At 41.9% G+C, this 18,686-nt stretch overlaps 1 long non-coding RNA gene across 2 annotated transcripts in view; it reads left to right on the top strand.

Moving 5' to 3' along the window:
* The window catches only part of LOC141050272 (uncharacterized), a 32,402-nt gene extending 15,880 nt beyond the window's left edge, over positions 1–16,522 (top strand). Inside the window, exons 3-4 of one of the 2 annotated variants that reach the window (XR_012220509.1) lie at positions 14,181–14,240; positions 16,355–16,522. This is a non-coding gene — a long non-coding RNA (uncharacterized lncRNA). The other variant, XR_012220510.1, reaches the window with a different exon arrangement.
* The last annotated feature ends 2,164 nt before the right edge of the window (positions 16,523–18,686 follow it).

The following is an 18,686-nucleotide window of genomic DNA, read 5'->3' on the forward strand; positions in this document are numbered from 1 at the left end:
TTGGGTAGGGGTTGTAGGAAAGGTGGGTGGGGGCAGATCCAGGGTGTGGCTATAGAAGTCCATGGCATAGGGAAGGTGGATGGGGGCAGATCCAGGGCGGGGCTATAGAAGTCCATGGCATAGAGAAGGTGAATGGGGGGGTATGGGGCAGATCCAGGATGGGGGCTATAGAAGTATCTTTACTCAACTTTTACATCAGAATATACATTTTACTTTAAACTTTGTTAGCTTTTTCTGTTGTCAGTAAACACATTTGATAAAGTACTACTATTTACTTTAAAAACTTTTTTGTGATCTATTTATAAAGATTATCATTAGAAGCATTTTCCTCTGTGTTTTTAGACACAAGAGAATCCTCACGCAATGATGAAACCTTTCCTTCCATTTACATATATGCTGTATATATTGTGTATATATATATATGGATAGTAACATTGTGACGGTCATCTCACAAAGGACTATCATATTGGATGGCTGCCACCGTGTAACATTGTAAGTAGGATTACTTCATTGTTATTTTACTATTACTAATAGAATATTTTCAACAGACAAAAGCAGCATTATTCTCCTTAAAAGGCAATTCATATTTTCAGAAAAGTGGAAATTCTAATGTTCATTAAGTTTCTTTATATTTTGAGAAATCTCAGTGAGTTCAGTAATGTATTGCAGAAAACACTCTGGGTCCTAATCACATTGTTATTATTCATTATTATAGCGTCAATCATTCCATGGAACTTTACATGTGAAAAATGGGCATACATAGACAAGTACAATAAACATGAGCAATACAAGACACATGCAAGGACAGAAGGAGAGGGGACCCTGCCCGCGAGGGCTCACAGTCTACAGGGGATGGGTGAGGATACACTAGGAGAGTGTAGAGCTGGTCGGACGGCGGATCAGTAGACTGAGGATCACTGCAGGTTGTAGGCTTATCGGAAGAGGTAGGTCTTCAGGTTCCTTTGGAGGGTTTCCAGGTAGGTGAGAGCCAGAGGTGTTGGGGTAGAATTCCAGATTATGGGGGAAGCACAGGAGAAGCTTTGTATGCGGATGTGGGAAGAAGAGATAAGAGGGGAGTAGAGAAGGAGATCTTGAGTGGATCGAAGGTTGCATGTGGGTAAGTACCGGGAGACCATGTCACAGATGTATGAAGGACACAGGTTGTGGATGGCTTTGTATGTCATAGCTAGGGTTTTGAACTGTAGCATCTGGACAATAGGAACATCTTTTTAGTGACTTTTGTTTTTGGGAGACTTAATTTATTATTGCATTTGTGCCTTTTTTGTCAGGTTTTTGGAGATTTTCAGATTTTTCACTTGTGGCTCATTCTTCTAATATGCAGAAAGTTTAATCTCTATTTTAAGTTTGTCTTTTTTATTATTTTGGGCCAGGTTATTGCTTTCTGATGATTTCAGCTGATTCATTACATTGTGACTTTTCTAAACCTCACAAAATTTGGCGCAAAAGTTCAGCAGCTCCACCCGAGAATGATGTTATATTTTCCAGTTATTTTTAATCAAATCTTGTGCTAGTTAGGAAAATGTGTGACTTTTTTATGCTAAAAAGTCATCAAACGGACGAAAGAAAAAAAAAGAACATTTTTTTTTTATTTTTCACAAATTAATCGACTTTTATAATTTCAAAGTACTTAGGGCATAAACATCACTGGATATGATCGCATGTAATATGGGCTTTCTAAAAATGTTCAAATTAAAATAAGAAAAGTGTGCAAATGAAAAACAAACAGAAAAGGCACCAGTGTAATAATGTATGGGGGCCAATGTTTCCACTGATCTATTATTACTATTAGTATTTCTTAATTTCCATATGTTTAATGCTGTCAGCTTTATTAAATTTGCAAAACCCGGTTTAATGAAAGATTTGAATTTTCATTATTTAATACAATAGAATGGCTAGGGACTTTTTACAATTTTCTCTTCCTTGTACCAATGGTTATAACTTTTTTCCTACATTTTTCTGAGAATAACAGCTCTGACATTCTGATTTTTTTTAAGCAACAAACTTAATATATGAAGATTTAAAACATAGTTCTCTAGAACGGCCATTGTTTGGACTCCGCTATACCAAATATATATCTTTTTAATTTTATTTATTTTTTAAGGGGAAAAAAGGGGTGACAAGTCAACTTTTATATAATTTTTATTGTATTTACTTTTAAATTAAAATTTTATTTTACTTTTTTTAGTTCCCTTTAATCGCTTGTAAAGCAGACAATAGTGTATACATTACTAAATACAGGAAAACTGTGGGTCACCTGTGTAGCTCATTCTGTGGCTGAGACTAAGGCCGGTTTCACGCGTCAGTGTCTCCGGTGCGTGTGGTGGCAGCTTTCACATGTACCGGAGACACTGACACACGTTGGCCCATTCACATGAATGAGTCTGTGCACATATCCATGTTTTCTCATGGACTGTGTGTCCGAGTGACCCACACGTCGACATGTCCGTTTTTGTGCAGCTGCACGGATCACACGGACCCATACAAGTCAATGGGTCCGTGTAAACACATACCGCACACGTGTGCCGTCCGTGTGCATTTTTAAAGTTATAGGGTTAACAGTAAGGCTGTGTGCCCACGTAACGTTTTTTTAAGCATTTTTGATGCGTTTTTCGGGGTCAAAGTGCTTAAAAGAAGCATCCCATTCATTTAAATGCATTTTGGCCTTTTTGTGCCAATGGATGTGTTTTTTTTTACCACTAAGGAAACTCTTAGCGGTAAAAACCGCAGCATGTTCATTAATTTCAGCTTAGGTCCGCGTTTTTGGCTATTTCCTAAAGTCCAAAAAACACGCGGAAAAAAACACATAAAAACGCGCGTTTTTTTTTCTGGGAAGGAGAACCCGTTTCCTGAGCGTTTAAAAAATGCTACGTGGGCACATAGCCTCAAACGAATTTTTTTCTTCATTAGTCAGGTGTCTAGACCTTGACATATTTGCAACGCTAAAGGACTACTAACACACAAGACAAAGCTGAGATGTCATTGAGACAAACGTTTTTGACACACTTTAAATACATAATCCATAATGGATCCCACCTCCGACATCTCTAACCATTTAATTATCGCACTATCCCTTCATTTTCAGATACAAATCTTTGACTCTGGTACGTATTCACATGGACAGCACACTGATCACACATGGATGGTACACACGGACACGGATATCATCGGTACCGGATGTGTGATACTGGCCTAAGACTACTAGCACTGGCAGTTATTGAGGCGTTCAATAGGCCTCTAGCTGCTGCGGTGACTCAAAGTTTTCCTGTGATTGAATCTTTATGATGATATTTAAGTTATGTTAATTAAATGCTGCAGTCAAATATTGGCAACAGCATTTAAACAGTTAATCTTCAGTAACTGTAGCAAGTTAAATCTGTTGTAGCTGCAGGCAGATGCCGGCTATTAGTGAAATATTCGGATTCGGGAGAATAAATTCTATAATCCGTGTATTCATCCAAAATACCAAATCTAATGTAAGTCAATGGGAAAGTCGAATATTTTTCAGCTGGATCCAACACCAAACAGGACTAGGGCGTGAGAAAAAAGCCGAAATGGATAGGGAGGGCTAAAACTAAATAGGAACAGCATGGAGAAGATGCCGGCATGTCTTTTGATTCATATATGGTATCTGGGAATAATGTTGTCAGACTAATGTGTGCTGGTTTTACGGATTTTTAAAAAAACCTACCAAACCAACCCAAATTTTTTTTAAAGGGAAAAATGCTAAGAAACATTTTTTCCTTCATAATTACATGTAGCATAGTAACATAGTAACATAGTTAGTAAGGCCGAAAAAAGACAGTCCATCCAGGGGAAGAGTCTTGAGGAGATCATTTGCATATTCCCAGTGCCTTCTGGGATAAGTGAAGAGTCTCCGCGAGCTCAACGATCACTGGGTTTTGGCCGTTGCAGCTGAAAAGAGGAAATCGGAATTTTGGCTCATCTTTCATCGTTTTTAAGAAATCTCAAGATGGAAGAGGCCAGGAGCCATTTGGTGAGCTGCATTTCTTGCTACATGTTCACAGATTTACCAGTGGAAAAGCCAAACTTCACATGCCACAAATGCAAGCTTGTGTCCCTGTTGGAGGAAAAGTTGCAAAATCTCAAAGAGAGGTTAGCTACGTTGAAGATCATTAAGGAAGGTGAAGAGTTCTTAGACAGAGCAGAATTATCTCTTCATGTTACAGAAAGAGAAGAAATTCGAAGTGCACCTGAAGAAACAGAGGAATGGAGACATGTGACCCAGAGAAGCAGGAGGATCAGGAGGCAGTCAGCACCCATACTGCTCAGAAACCAGTATCAGGCTCTCACGCAGGAAAACGATGAAGAAATACATCAGGATAAGACTTTGCCAACAAACAGCAACCTTGTACGCCTTCAGAGTCCTCCTGGATGGAGAAAGAAAAATGTTGTGAAGTAGAAACGGAGAGTGGTGGTCATGGGGGATTCCCTGTTGAGAGGAACAGAGGCCGCTATCTGCAGACCGGATATAACTTCAAGAGAAATGTGCTGTCTTCCAGGTGCAAAAATTAAAGATGTGTCTGACAGGATATCCGGACTCTTCAGACCTACAGATGACTACTCATTCCTGCTACTACATGTGGGGACAAATGACACCGCAAGAAACGACCTGGAAACCATCTGCAGAGACTTTGAAGACTTAGGCAAGAAAGTGAAAGAACTGGGAGCGCAGGTGGTCTTCTCTTCCATCCTCCCAGTGGATGGCCATGGAACAAGGAGGTGGAATAAGATTCTGCAGGTGAACAACTGGCTACGTCGATGGTGCCGTCAGCAACGATTTGGATTTCTGGATCACGGAGTGAACTACTTATACGATGGACTACTTGCTAGAGATGGGGTGCACCTTACGAAGACTGGAAAGCAGGTATTTGGAAGTCGCCTTGCTACACTTGTAAGGAGAGCTTTAAACTAGAACAACATGGGAAGGGAAGCAAAAGACCAGAAAAAGCCATACACCTGACAAATGCTATTGAGAACTCTGCTATTAGAAGTGGAAAGGAAGAATAAAGACGAAAGAATCTAATTAATAAAAATATTGGAGAAAGAGAAACCAATCACAAACTAAAGTGTTTCTATACTAATGCACAAAGCATGGGCAACAAACAAGGAGAATTGGAACTACGAACACAGGAAAAGAAATATGATGTCATTGGAATCACTGAGACTTGGTGGGACAATACACATGATTGGAATACAAGACTAAAAGGATACAACTTATTTGCAAGAAACAGACTTGATAAACGAGGAGGGGGTGTCGCATTGTATGTTAGAAACGCGTATATCTGCACAGAGATTGAAGCTTCAGAGACTGGGAGTTCTGTGGAAACTGTTTGGGTAAGAATACAAGGACAGAACAATGGAAAGGACACCATTGTAGGCATTTACTACAGGCCGCCTGTGCAAGCTGAAGATATGGATGAACTCTTTATGCATCAAATGGCCAAGTTCTCCAAAAAATATGACATAGTTGTCATGGGAGATTTCAACTATCCAGACATTTGTTGGGAATCTCTCTCAGGCAAAACTAACAGGTCAAGGAAATTCTTATCCTCTCTTGCTGACAACTTTATCTTCCAAAAGGTAAGGGAGAAAACAAGGGGAACTGCTACCTTGGATCTAATCCTTATAAACAGGGAGGAAATGGTTGAGGAGGTAAAAGTGGCTGGGACCCTAGGAGGTAGCGACCATGCTATTTTAGAATTTTGGATAACTAGAGGCGGAAGACCTGTGAAGACTCAGACGTCAAGGTTAGATTTCAGAAAGGCAGATTTTAAGGGATTCAGAAAGAGAATTGGAGGGATCCAATGGCTGGATATCCTTAAAGACAAAAATGTCCAGGAAGGATGGGAAATCTTGAAAAATGAAATTCTCAAAGCACAGTTGTTAACAATTCCGAAAAGAGGGAAGAATAGGAAGCATTTAAGGAAACCAGGATGGATGAACACAGAACTTAAGCACATGCTAAAAAGGAAGAAAAAAATGTTTATAAAATGGAAAGAGGGAGGTATATCTAAAGAAGAATATAATGCTGTCTGCAGAACCTGCAGGGCACATATCAGATTACTAAAGCTGAAAATGAATTGAGGCTTGCAAGAGATGTCAAAAGCAATACTAAAGGATTTTGGGGATATGTCAAAAGTAAAAGAAAAGTCAAAGATGCTATAGGATTTTTACAGGATGAAAATGATGAAATGGTAAGACAGGATGTTGAGAAGGCTGAACTTTTAAATTCCTATTTTGCATCTGTTTTCTCTCAGAAAGGAAATGTAACATCAACTGTTATTCACTGTCCTATTAAGGGAATAGAAGAATCCAGGATATCTATAAACAGAAAGATAGTGAGGAAACACTTAGCTAACCTAAATGAATTCAAGTCTCCAGGTCCAGATGAATTACACCCCAGAGTACTGAAGGAGATAGCAGAAGAAATTTTTGAACCCCTCTCCATAATCTTTGAAAATTCTTGGAGAACAGGAGAAGTGCCAGAAGACTGGAGAAGAGCAAATGTTGTTCCTATCTTCAAAAAGGGGAAGAAGGTGGACCCAGGCAACTATAGGCCGGTGAGTTTGACTTCTATACCAGGAAAGATCTTTGAACAAATTATTAAACAACATGTATGTCAATACCTGGATAAGAATGAAGTGATTAAACAGAGTCAGCATGGGTTTGTAACTAATAAGTCATGTCAGACTAACTTAATTTCCTTCTATGACGGTATCACTGATTGGGTGGATCAAGGAAATGTTGTAGATATAGTATATCTTGACTTCAGCAAAGCATTTGACAAAGTCTCTCATACAATCCTTATTGAAAAAATGACTAAGTATGGAATGGACAAGGCAACTGTTAGGTGGATTCATAACTGGCTTAGTGATCGGACCCAAAGAGTGGTCGTAAATGGCTGCACATCCATTTGGAAGAATGTCTCAAGTGGGGTACCACAGGGCTCTGTCCTGGGCCCTGTATTGTTCAACATCTTTATCAACGATTTAGATGAAGGAATTGAGGGTAAACTGATTAAATTTGCTGATGACACAAAGCTAGGAGGGATAGCTAATACTAGAGAAGAGAGAGAGAGGATTCAAAAAGATTTAAATAAACTGGAGAAGTGGGCAGCAACTAACAGAATGGTTTTTAACAGGGAGAAATGCAAAGTGCTACATCTGGGCAATGAAAATGAAAAAAGCATATACAGAATGGGAGGAATAGGGCTAAGTGACAGCACATGTGAAAAAGACTTGGGTATACTAATAGATCACAGACTGAATATGAGTCAACAGTGTGATGCAGCAGCAAAAAAGTCAAATGCAATTCTAGGATGTATTAACAGAAGCATACAGTCTAGATCACGTGAAGTCATTATTTCCATCTACTCCTCTTTGGTCAGACCTCATCTGGAATATTGTGTCCAGTTTTGGGCACCACATTTTAAAAAAGACATCAACAAACTGGAGCAAGTTCAGAAAAGAGCGACCAGAATGGTGACTGGTCTGCAAACCCTGTCTTATGAGGAAAGGTTGCAGGATTTGGGAATGTTTAGTTTGCAAAAGAGAAGACTGAGAGGAGACTTAATAGCTGTCTACAAATATCTAAAGGGCTGTCACATTGTAGAAGGATCAACTTTATTCTCATTTGCACAAGGAAAGACTAGAAGCAATGGGATGAAACTGAATGGGAGGAGACACAGATTAGATATTAGAAAAAACTTTTTGACAGTTAGAGTGATCAATGAGTGGAACAGGCTGCCACGAGAAGTGGTGAGTTCTCCTTCAATGGAAGTCTTCAAACAGAGGCTGGACAGACATCTGACTGGGATGATTTAGCGAATCCTGCTTTGAGCAGGGGGTTGGACCTGATGGCCCAGGAGGTCCCTTCCAACTCTACGATTCTATGATTCTATGATTCTATGATTCATCCAGTTCAGCCTATAAAATTCTGTCAGAATAAATCCCCAGATCTACGTCCTTCTAAAGAACTTAACAATAACTGTAAGATACAATATTGTTACGCTCCAGGAAGACATCCAGGCCTCTCTTGAACCCTTTGACTGAGTTCGCCCTCACCACCTCCTCAGGCAGGGAATTCCAGATTCTCACTGCCCTAACAGTAAAGAATCCTCTTCTATGTTGGTGGAAAAACCTTTTCTCCTCCAGACGCAGAGAATGCCCCCTTGTGACCGTCACCTTCCTTGGTATAAACAGATCCTCGGAGAGATATTTGTATTGTCCCTTATATACTTATACATGGTTATTAGATCGCCCCTCAGTCGTCTTTTTTCAAGACTAAATAATCCTAATTTTGCTAATCTCTCTGGGTATTGTAGTTCCCCCATCCCCTTTATTAATTTTGTTGCCCTCCTTTGTACCCGCTCTAGTTCCATTATATCCTTCCTGAGAACCGGTGCCCAAAACTGTGCACAGTACTCCATGTGCGGTCTAACCAGAGATTTGTACAGAGGCAGTATAATGCTCTCATCATGGTATCCAGACCTCTTTAATGCACCCAACGATCCTGTTTGCCTTGGCAGCCGCTGCCTGGCACTGGCTGCTCCAGGTAAGTTTATCATTAACTAGGATCCCCAAGTCCTTCTCCATGTCAGATTTACCCAGTGGTTTACCGTTCAGTGTGTAATGGTGATATTGATTCCTTCTTCCCATGTGTATAACCTTACATTTATCATTGTTAAACTGCATCTGCCACCTTTCAGCCCAAGTTCCCAACTTATCCAGATCCATCTGTAGCAGAACACTATCTTCTCTTGTAGTGACTGCTTTACATAGTTTTGTATCATCTGCAAATATCGATATTTTACCGTGCAAACCTTCTACCAGATAGGTAATAAATATGTTGAAGAGAAAAGGTCCCAACACCGACCCCTGCGGTACCCCACTGGTCACAGCAACCCAGGTAGAGAATATATCATTTATAACCCCCCTCTACTTTCTATCACTCAGCCAGTTACTTACCCATTTACACACATTTTCCCCCAGACCCAGCATTCTCATTCTGTGTACCAACCTCTTGTGTGGCACGGTATCAAACACTTTGGAAAAATCAAGATCTACCACATCCAATGACTCACCTTGTTCCAGTCTATAGCTTACCTCTTCATAAAAAATGATTAGATTGGTTTGACAGGAGCGATTCCTCATAAACCCATGCTGATATGTTGTTACACAGTTATTCTCATTGAGATAATCCAGAATAACATGTGTATTATGCAAATAAAAATTATTATTATTATTATTATTATTTATTTATATAGCGCCATTGATTCCATGGTGCTGTACATGAGAAGGGGGGTTACATACAAATTACAGATATCACTTACAGTAAACAAAGTAACAATGACAGACTGATACAGAGGGGAGAGGACCCTGCCCTTTCGGGCTTACATGATACAGGATGGTGGGGAAGGAGACAGTAGGTTGGGGGGTTGCAGCAGCTCCAGTGATAGTGAGGAGGTAGCGGGGATCATTGCAGCCTGTAGGCTTTCCAGAAGAGATGGGTTTTCAGGTTCCGTCTGAGGGATCCGAGTGTGGTTGATAGTCAAACTTGTTGGGGCAAAGAATTCCAGAGGATGTGGGATATTCGGGAGAAGTCTTGGAGGCGGTTGGGTGAGGAGTGAATAAGTGTGGAGGAAAGAAGGTTGTCTGGGGAGGACGGGAGATTAGTTCAGAGATATATGGAGGAGACAGGTTATGGATGGCCTTGTAGGTCAGTATTAGCAATTTGAAAAATAAAAAAAATATCCTTTAGCATATGTTCACACAGAGCATTTTGGCTTTAGTTTTTCTTTTAAAATTGGTGAGGGCTCTCACTCCAACATTTGGCAGGTCCTTCCCTCATGCTAATTAGTTAGAAAGATAGTGGAATATACATTGCCCATCCCTTTACAATGCCATTTCAAACATGCCCATTTGAATTTTGTGCTTCGCCTGCTACCATATCCACGTCCACCTCCCTGTCACTATGCGGCCCTCGCTTCACATTTTCAGAGGGCCAGCAGGTGCAGTAAAGACCTAAGTTTGGTCAAGGTCCTCAGGTGGCTTTGTATCATACATTTGTGAGGGCTCTCACTCCTACAATTAGGAGGTTCCTCCCTCATGCCAAATAGTTAGCAAGAGAGTGGAATACATATTCAATAGAAAGGAACAGCATCCAGTCCAGGTTATGAAATAGAAAAAGGCCTTTATTCCGTCATGATATGACGTTTCAACAATTGGTCTTTACCAAGTATACACAAAGCATAAAATGGCAGCCTTACATAGAGAGGTGGCACATGCACAGCAATCACCAACAAGGTACTGCCCAATTTACATCAATACAAAAAGCATATACAAAATCACAAAAAACACAATAATATATGCATTAAGAAATGCAATATAAATATATCAATTTGAGAAAAAATATGCCAATATCCCAGAAATATGTTTGTACAGAATCCGCCTCATAATTATTTACAAACCAATCAAATTATAGCATCACGGTTGCTATAGTGACTGCTCTCCAATCCAATCTTCTGACACATTTTGAACGCATACGCAGAAGTCTCTGACCAATACATGCATATATAAACATTGGTGCTCCATAAATCAGCTTCATTGATTAATTGCAAGTACTCACAATACCGCAGTGAACCCAGAACACGCCATCGTTAGCTGCTAAATAACCCAGCCAAATTAGTAACTTTAGGCGCTGTAGTGTCATTACTCATATGACCACAAATGACATACAAATCACTCGCTGTACAAATTAATCATTTCATTAATTTCTAGCACCTAATTAGAGCAGGGACAAAACTACACATGCAAAACATATATCACATGACATCGTGAGAAGGAACAGAGGGTATGGGGAAACAATCCAACAACCATACGAAAAAGCATATACACTGGTCAAAAAAATAAAGGGAGCACAATCCCTATCTGTGGACATTGGGCACTCACACCATCCTCATGGAGTTGGTTTCTAACCGTTTGTGCAGATTATTAACAAATTATTAAACAACATGTATGTCAATACCTGGATAAGAATGAAGTGATTAAACAGAGTCAGCATGGGTTTGTAACTAATAAGTCATGTCAGACTAATTTAATTTCCTTCTATGACGGAATCACTGATTGGGTGGATCAAGGAAATGCTGTAGATATAGTATATCTTGACTTCAGAAAAGCATTTGACAAAGTCTCTCATACAATCCTTATTGAAAAAATGACTAAGTATGGAATGGACAAGGCAACTGTTAGGTGGATTCATAACTGGCTTAGTGATCGGACCCAAAGAGTGGTCGTAAATGGCTGCACATCCAGTTGGAGGAATGTCTCAAGTGGGGTACCACAGGGCTCTGTCCTGGGCCCTGTATTGTTCAACATCTTTATCAACGATTTAGATGAAGGAATTGAGGGTAAACTGATTAAATTTGCTGATGACACAAAGCTAGGAGGGATAGCTAATACTAGAGAAGAGAGAGAGAGGATTCAAAAAGATATAAATAAACTGGAGAAGTGGGCAGCAACTAACAGAATGGTTTTTAACAGGGAGAAATGCAAAGTACTACATCTGGGCAATAAAAATGAAAAAAGCATATATAGAATGGGAGGAATAGGGCTAAGTGACAGCACATGTGAAAAAGACTTGAGTATACTAATAGATCACAGACTGAATATGAGTCAACAGTGTGATGCAGCAGCAAAAAAGGCAAATGCAATTCTAGGATGTATTAACAGAAGCATACAGTCTAGATCACGTGAAGTCATTATTTCCCTCTACTCCTCTTTGGTCAGACCTCATCTGGAATAGTGTGTCCAGTTTTGGGCACCACATTTTAAAAAAGACATCAACAAACTGGAGCAAGTTCAGAAAAGAGCGACCAGAATGGTGACCGGTCTGCAAACCCTGTCTTATGAGGAAAGGTTGCAGGATTTGGGAATGTTTAGTTTGCAAAAGAGAAGACTGAGAGGAGACTTAATAGCTGTCTACAAATATCTAAAGGGCTGTCACATTGTAGAAGGATCAACTTTATTCTCATTTGCATAAGGAAAGACTAGAAGCAATGGGATGAAGCTGAATGGGAGGAGACACAGATTAGATATTAGAAAAAACTTTTTGACAGTTAGAGTGATCAATGAGTGGAACAGGCTGCCACGAGAAGTGGTGAGTTCTCCTTCAATGGAAGTCTTCAAACAGAGGCTGGACAGACATCTAACTGGGATGATTTAGCGAATCCTGCTTTGAGCAGGGGGTTGGACCAGATGGCCCAGGAGGTCCCTTCCAACTCTACGATTCTATGATTCTATGATTCTATGACACATGCACATTTGTGGCCTGCTGGAGGTCATTTTGAAGGGCACTGGCAGTGCTCCTCCTGTTCCTCCTTGCACAAAGGCAGAGGTAGCGATCCTGCTGCTGGGTTGTTGCCCTCCTACGGCCCCCTGCACATCTCCTGGTGTACTGGCCTGTCTCCTGGTAGCGCCTCCTGCCTCTGGACACAACGCTGACAGACACAGCAAACCTTCTTACCACAGCTCACATTGATGTGCCATCCTGGATGAGCTGCGCTACCTGAGCCACTTGTGTGGGTAGTAGAGTCCGTCTCATGCTACCACGCGTGTGAAAGCACAACCAACATTCAAAAGTGACCAAAATATAAGCCAGAAAGCATTGGTACTAAGATGTGGTCTGTGGTCCCCATCTGCAGAACCACTCCTTTATTGAGTGTGTCTTGATAATTGCCAATAATTTCCATCTGTCGTCTATTCCATTTGCACAACAGCATGTGACATTGATTGTCAATCAGTGTTGCTTTCTGAGTGGACAGATTGATTTCACAGAAGTTTGATTTACTTGGAGTTATATTCTGTTGTTTAAGTGTTCCCTTTATTTTTTGGAGCAGTGTGTATATATATATATATATATATATATATATATATATATATATATATAAATCAAAAAAGGGCAGCACTACCAAAATTAAATAGTTGGTGCAAAACCTATTCAGCAGTGTCCAAACAGCCAAATTAACAAAGGTAAAAAAAATAGGCAGCACTCAAATTAAATGTGAAAAAAAGTGGATACTTTACTGAGAGGATCAGTAAAGTATCCACTTTTTTTCACATTTAATTTGAGTGCTGCCTATTTTTTTTACCTTTTTTTTTACCTTTATATATATATATATATATATATATATATACATGTTTTCTATGTGTATACATCTATTCTTTCTATTCTTTATTAAACATGTCAGTGTGATTTTACTGTATCGCGCACTGAATTGCCAGCTTTTGGTAAAGGACACCGGTGTGTATTTCTCGCAAGTCACACATCTTGTCTGTGTGTAATCCGTATTTTTCTCGCCCCCATACACTTGCATTGGCGTAATACAGGGCAAATCGCAGCATGCCGTGATTTTCTCAACACGTATAATACGGGCGAGAAAAAATCGGCTGATGGCAGATGCCCCATAGATTAACATTGGGACGAGTGCAATGCGATTCTTTTTCACATAGCACTCGTCCTTATTTCTCGCTAGTGTGGCTTCGGCCTTAGTCTGTGTTCTCTTTTTGTGTATAAAGTTGGTCAGTTTCTCTTTTTATGCTATCTTTGCTATTTTTAAGTTATCGTATATATTTTTCCCACATTCTCCCATATTAAGGGGTACTTCACACTAAGCGAGATCGCTGAAGAGTCACCGATTTTGTGACGCAACAGCGACCTTGCCAGCGATCTCGTTACGTGTGACACTTAGCAGCGACCGGGCCCCCGCTGCGATGTCGCTGATCGTGCTCGAATGTCCTGGGCTATTTTTTGATCGCTGGTGTCCCTCTGGGCCAGCATGCATCTCTGTGTTGGACACTGACGAGCCACCTCGTTAGCGACTCAGAAATCATGGACGCAGGCAGGAGTCATCAGAATCGCTGCTGTGTGACAAGTTCCCAAGGACCGTCGAGATCGTTGCTGCGTCGATGGGTAGATCTGACTGTTTGACAGCTTACTAGCGATCATTTAGCGACGCACCAGCGATCCTTACAGGTCATATCATTGTCGGGATCGCTGGTGCGTCGCTTAGTGTAATGGTATCCATAGATTCATTTAACCATATTATGTCATCTTACACATGCTAATCCTTTTCTTCTCAGATAAATTACATTGGAGACATTAATTTGTATCACTAGGAAAAGAACATGAAGATATCTAGGGTAAGTGACAAAAAAAAGGCTGCATTCAGACCTTGTGACTTTACCATAGATTTTTTATGTTAAGTCTGAAATGAAATGATACCAAAAAATGTAAAGCAAATTATACAGGTGCTTCTGAAAAAATTACAATAGCATTAAAAAATTAATTTATTTTAGTTCTTCAATACAAATAGTGAAAGTCATATATTATCTAGAGTCATTACGCACAGAGTGATCTATTTCAAGTGTTCATTTCTGTTAATGTTGATGTTAGGCACAGAGATTCTCCTGCTGCACAGGATAGATCCAAAGCCTTGCCTGGTGCAGTGGTCTCCAGTTCAGGCTCGACTGCTGGGATGTTTGCTCAGCACAGACTCTGGCCCCAGTGCCTTGCCCAGGTTCATGATGTATGTGTAGTTACTGCTGGCTCTCCTGCTAAGCCTATGGTGACTACTGGTTTAATCTTGCAGCATTGTGCTCTGGAGACTAAGTCCAGATTTCACCCTACTGAGCATGTCCATGATGTGGCACCTTCTCATTGGTGCTGGGACGTCAGCTGCTCTGGTGATGTGGCAGCTTCAGATTGGTCCACAGGCAAGGTCCTGTCTGTCTGGACTTGAGTTTAAGGTATAAAAGGCTCTCAGAGGCGCACGTGGGTGTGCTAGTATCATTTGCATTTGTGTGTGTGTGTCGGTGGAGACTCTGCCGGCCTATATGAGTGCCTAGTTTTCCTTAGAAAGGCAGGTTTTTCTTTTTTGCTTGACCTACCGTCTGTCTCGGCCACATGTGCGGTTAGCTCGGGCTGTTTACAGGACACAGTCAACCCATGTGCTTAAAACCTATTGTTTTAACTGGGTATTGCACACCTCATTTGGTACTGCTCAGAGGTTAGCAGAGCTCTGCACTTATATTTTTGCGCCGCTCGGTGGTCAGCTGAGCTGGCATTCCTCTTCCAGTTGTAACGCCGCTGTGTTTGGACCTTGATTCACGGCATTACTCTGCATCTCTGCTTTAACCCTTCGCTCTTTTTCCCTCTAATGTGCTGGAATGCTGTTGTCAGTTATCTGTGTGGATGCTGCCCAGCGTCCAGCATCGCCGCATAGCCGTACATGTGTGCGTGGTTCCTCTGCGCTGCATGACCACCCATGTGTGCGGTCCCTGGCAGCCACCCGTGGGTTAATAGGTCTGCTACGCATTGCATGTCTTACCATGTGTGTTCAGGCTTCAGCTTCTGCCAGGTGTCCTTTGCATTGCTGATTATGTTTGGCTTTGCTTAGGGCACGCGCGACCACACCTCCCTTCCTTTTATCTGGAGAGGGTGTGTGCTACAATTGCTGCTCCAGCCTATGGCTGTGTGGCAGCTTCTATATAAAGGTCCCTCCCCCTTTGGGGCATTGCCAGAGCTTCACATTGAGTTCCTGAACCTTGCCATGTGAGTCTGTGTTCTGCTCCTGCTCTGATTCTGTTCAGTTCTGGGGGAGCTGTTGCTGTTCCCTCTGTGAACTGTGTCTTGTATCTTGGCCTGCTCTGGGGGGCATAATACCCAGATCGCCTTTCCTAGAGGCTGCATATCCAGGCCTGTCTGAATTGTGTCTTGTTTCTCCGCCTGCTCTGGGGGCAGTAATACCCAGATCGCCCTTCCTGCAGGCTGCATATTCAGGCCCCGTGTATCTTATGTGTTGTTTCCTGAATCCGCTGAGTTTCTGCTACTCAGTATTCACCTGGGGATTCGGTGCAATTCCCTGCCGGCTCCTGTCCAACCCGGCAGGGTTTGCACCAGACCGCTTGGGTTCCTTTCTAGGTCGCTTCCAGATGTCCGGAGCCTGATGACCGTGGTGTCTCATTCGGAGCCTGTCATCCACGGCCTGATGTCCGGTGTCTGACGACCCCTTCCAGATGTCCACCTGATGTTGTGATGTCCCCCTGGCGTCCAGATGTCCTGATGTCCACTTTATGTCTACCTGATGTCCACCAGATGTCCTGATGTCTGATGTCTTCCTGATGTCCACCCGGTGCCCCTATATCTGACCCAGTGCTCTGATGTCCACCTGGCGTCCAGATGTCCTGATATCCACCTGATGTCCTGATGTCCACCCGACGTCCAGATGTCCTAATGTCTACCTGATGTCCACCAGATGTCCTGATGTCCACCAGATGTCCAGATGTCTTTCTGATGTCCACCTGATGCCCCGATGTCCAACCCAGTGTCCTGATGTCCACCTGGTGCCCTGCTATCCACTCCGTGTTCTTGATGTCCACTCCGTGTTCCTGATGTCCACTCCGTGTTCCTGATGTCCACTCCGTGTTCCTGATGTCCGACATGAGTCCGAATGTCTCTCTGAGTTCTGATGTCCAGCCTGCATTCAGATATCCAGTCCATGGTTCTGGTGGTCCAAGTTGTGCTCTTAACTCGGTCCCGTTCTCCTTCCTGGATGGAATCCTCCTCCATGGTTTCCGGGAGTTTCCACCTCTGCTCCCTGATAACAGTACCACCTGCGAGTCCTGGATCTGACCAGCCTATGCCCGGTGCTGTAGTGCCACCACTCCTGGACCTGTGCTATCCGAGTCCTGTTCTGTTGTCCTGCCGGTTCCCTGGGGTCTTACCCATGATGACCTCTGCCATCATCTGAAGTCCGCCTGTGGTCGGCGTCTGACATTCTCCTGCTGTGTCTGTGCTACGCCCGTTGCTGCACATGCATGCGTGGATCTGCTGCGCTGCATGACCACCCACACGTGCGGTCTCCCCTGGTAAGCTCTTGCCAGAGAACCCTGGACTGCGTCAACCCATGATGACCTCCTGCTTCGCCTGTCAACCTGAGATGGGTTTCCTTCATGATGTGCATATTCCGGAACCTGGTGTTTCTGTGTTTTTGCCTTATTTCAGTAAACTTTATTTTTTCTTCATACCTGAAGTTGAGCGGTGTCTTTTAGTCCTGCTTATGGCCATCTTGTCCACAAGCTCAGCAGCCACAGACCCCGGTCGCTACCCTTCCCTAGTCCGGGTCCCCCTGTGGTCCAGTGGGTCCATATTCCACGACCGCCTGGGACGCATACCCCGTCGTCATTATATAGCTCGACGACACGGTAGCGCTGGCTGTAAGCCACGCTGCATCCGCGATCGTAACACCAGTGCATACCTCTCTGAGAGGATATCAGAGACTGGTATCTTGTGTTCAGTTCATACTGTGTGGAGTTAACAGTGTCTCTGTGGAACCCAGGTTTTGATCACACATTATTAATTATTTTTATTTAATGCGATCCGCCAACCCTAAGAGTTGATTATGGCTTACAGCCAATGAAAACCCAAAAGTCATTATCTCAGTAAATTAGAATACTTTATAACACCAGTTTGAAAAAAGATTGTGAAATCTGAAATGTTGTCCTACTGAAAGGTATGGTTAGAAATGCACTCAATACTTGCTCCTTTTGCATCAATTACTGCATCAATGTGGCGTGGCAAGGAGGCGATCAGCCTGTGGCACTGCTGAGGGGTTATGGAAGCCCAGGTTGCTTTGATAGCAGCCTTCAGCTCATCTGCATGGTTGGGTCTGGTGTCTCTCATTTTCCTCTTGACAATACTCCATAGATTCTATTTGGGGTTAAGGTCAGGCAAGTTTGCTGGCCAATTAACCCCTTAAGCCCCAAGGGTGGTTTGCACGTTCATGACCGGACCAATTTTTACAATTCTGACCACTGTCCCTTTATGAGGTTATAACTCTGAAACGCTTCCATGGATACTGGTGATTCTGACACTGTTTTCTCGTGACATATTGTACTTCATGATAGTGATAAAATTTCATTCATATGACTTGCGTTTATTTGTGAAAAAAATGGAAATTTGGCGAAAATTTTAAAAATTTTGCAATTTTCCAAATTTGAATTTTTTGTGCCCTTAAATCACAGAGATACAGCACGCAAAAATCTTAATAATTAACATTTCCCACATGTTTACTTTACATCAGCACAATTTTGGAACCAAAATTTTTTTTGTTAGGAAGTTATAAGGGTTAAAAATTGACCAGCGATTTCTCATTTTTGCAACGCCATATTATTTTTACGGACCACATCACATTTGAAGCCACTTTGAGGGGTCTATATGATAGAAAATACCCAAAAGTGACACCATTCTAAAAACTGCTCCCCTTAAGGTGCTAAAAACCACATTCAAGAAGTTTATTAACCCTTTAGGTGCATCAAAGGAATTTTTTGAATATTTAAAAAAAATGAATGTTTAACTTTTTTTTACAAAAAAATACTACAGGTTCAATTTTTTTTATTTTACCAAGGGTAACAGGAGAAATTGGACAGCAAAAGTTATTGTGTAATTTGTCCTGAGTACGCTGATATCTGATATGTGGGGGGAACCACTATTTCGGCGCATGGCAGACTTCAGAAGGGAAGGAGCGCCGTTTGACTTTTTCAATGCAAAATTGGCTGGAATTCAGATTGGACGCCATGTCGCGTTTG

Source organism: Dendrobates tinctorius, unplaced genomic scaffold (assembly GCF_039654945.1).
Source record: "Dendrobates tinctorius isolate UK_male_01 unplaced genomic scaffold, ASM3965494v1 ptg000151l, whole genome shotgun sequence".
Taxonomy (NCBI): domain Eukaryota; kingdom Metazoa; phylum Chordata; class Amphibia; order Anura; family Dendrobatidae; genus Dendrobates; species Dendrobates tinctorius.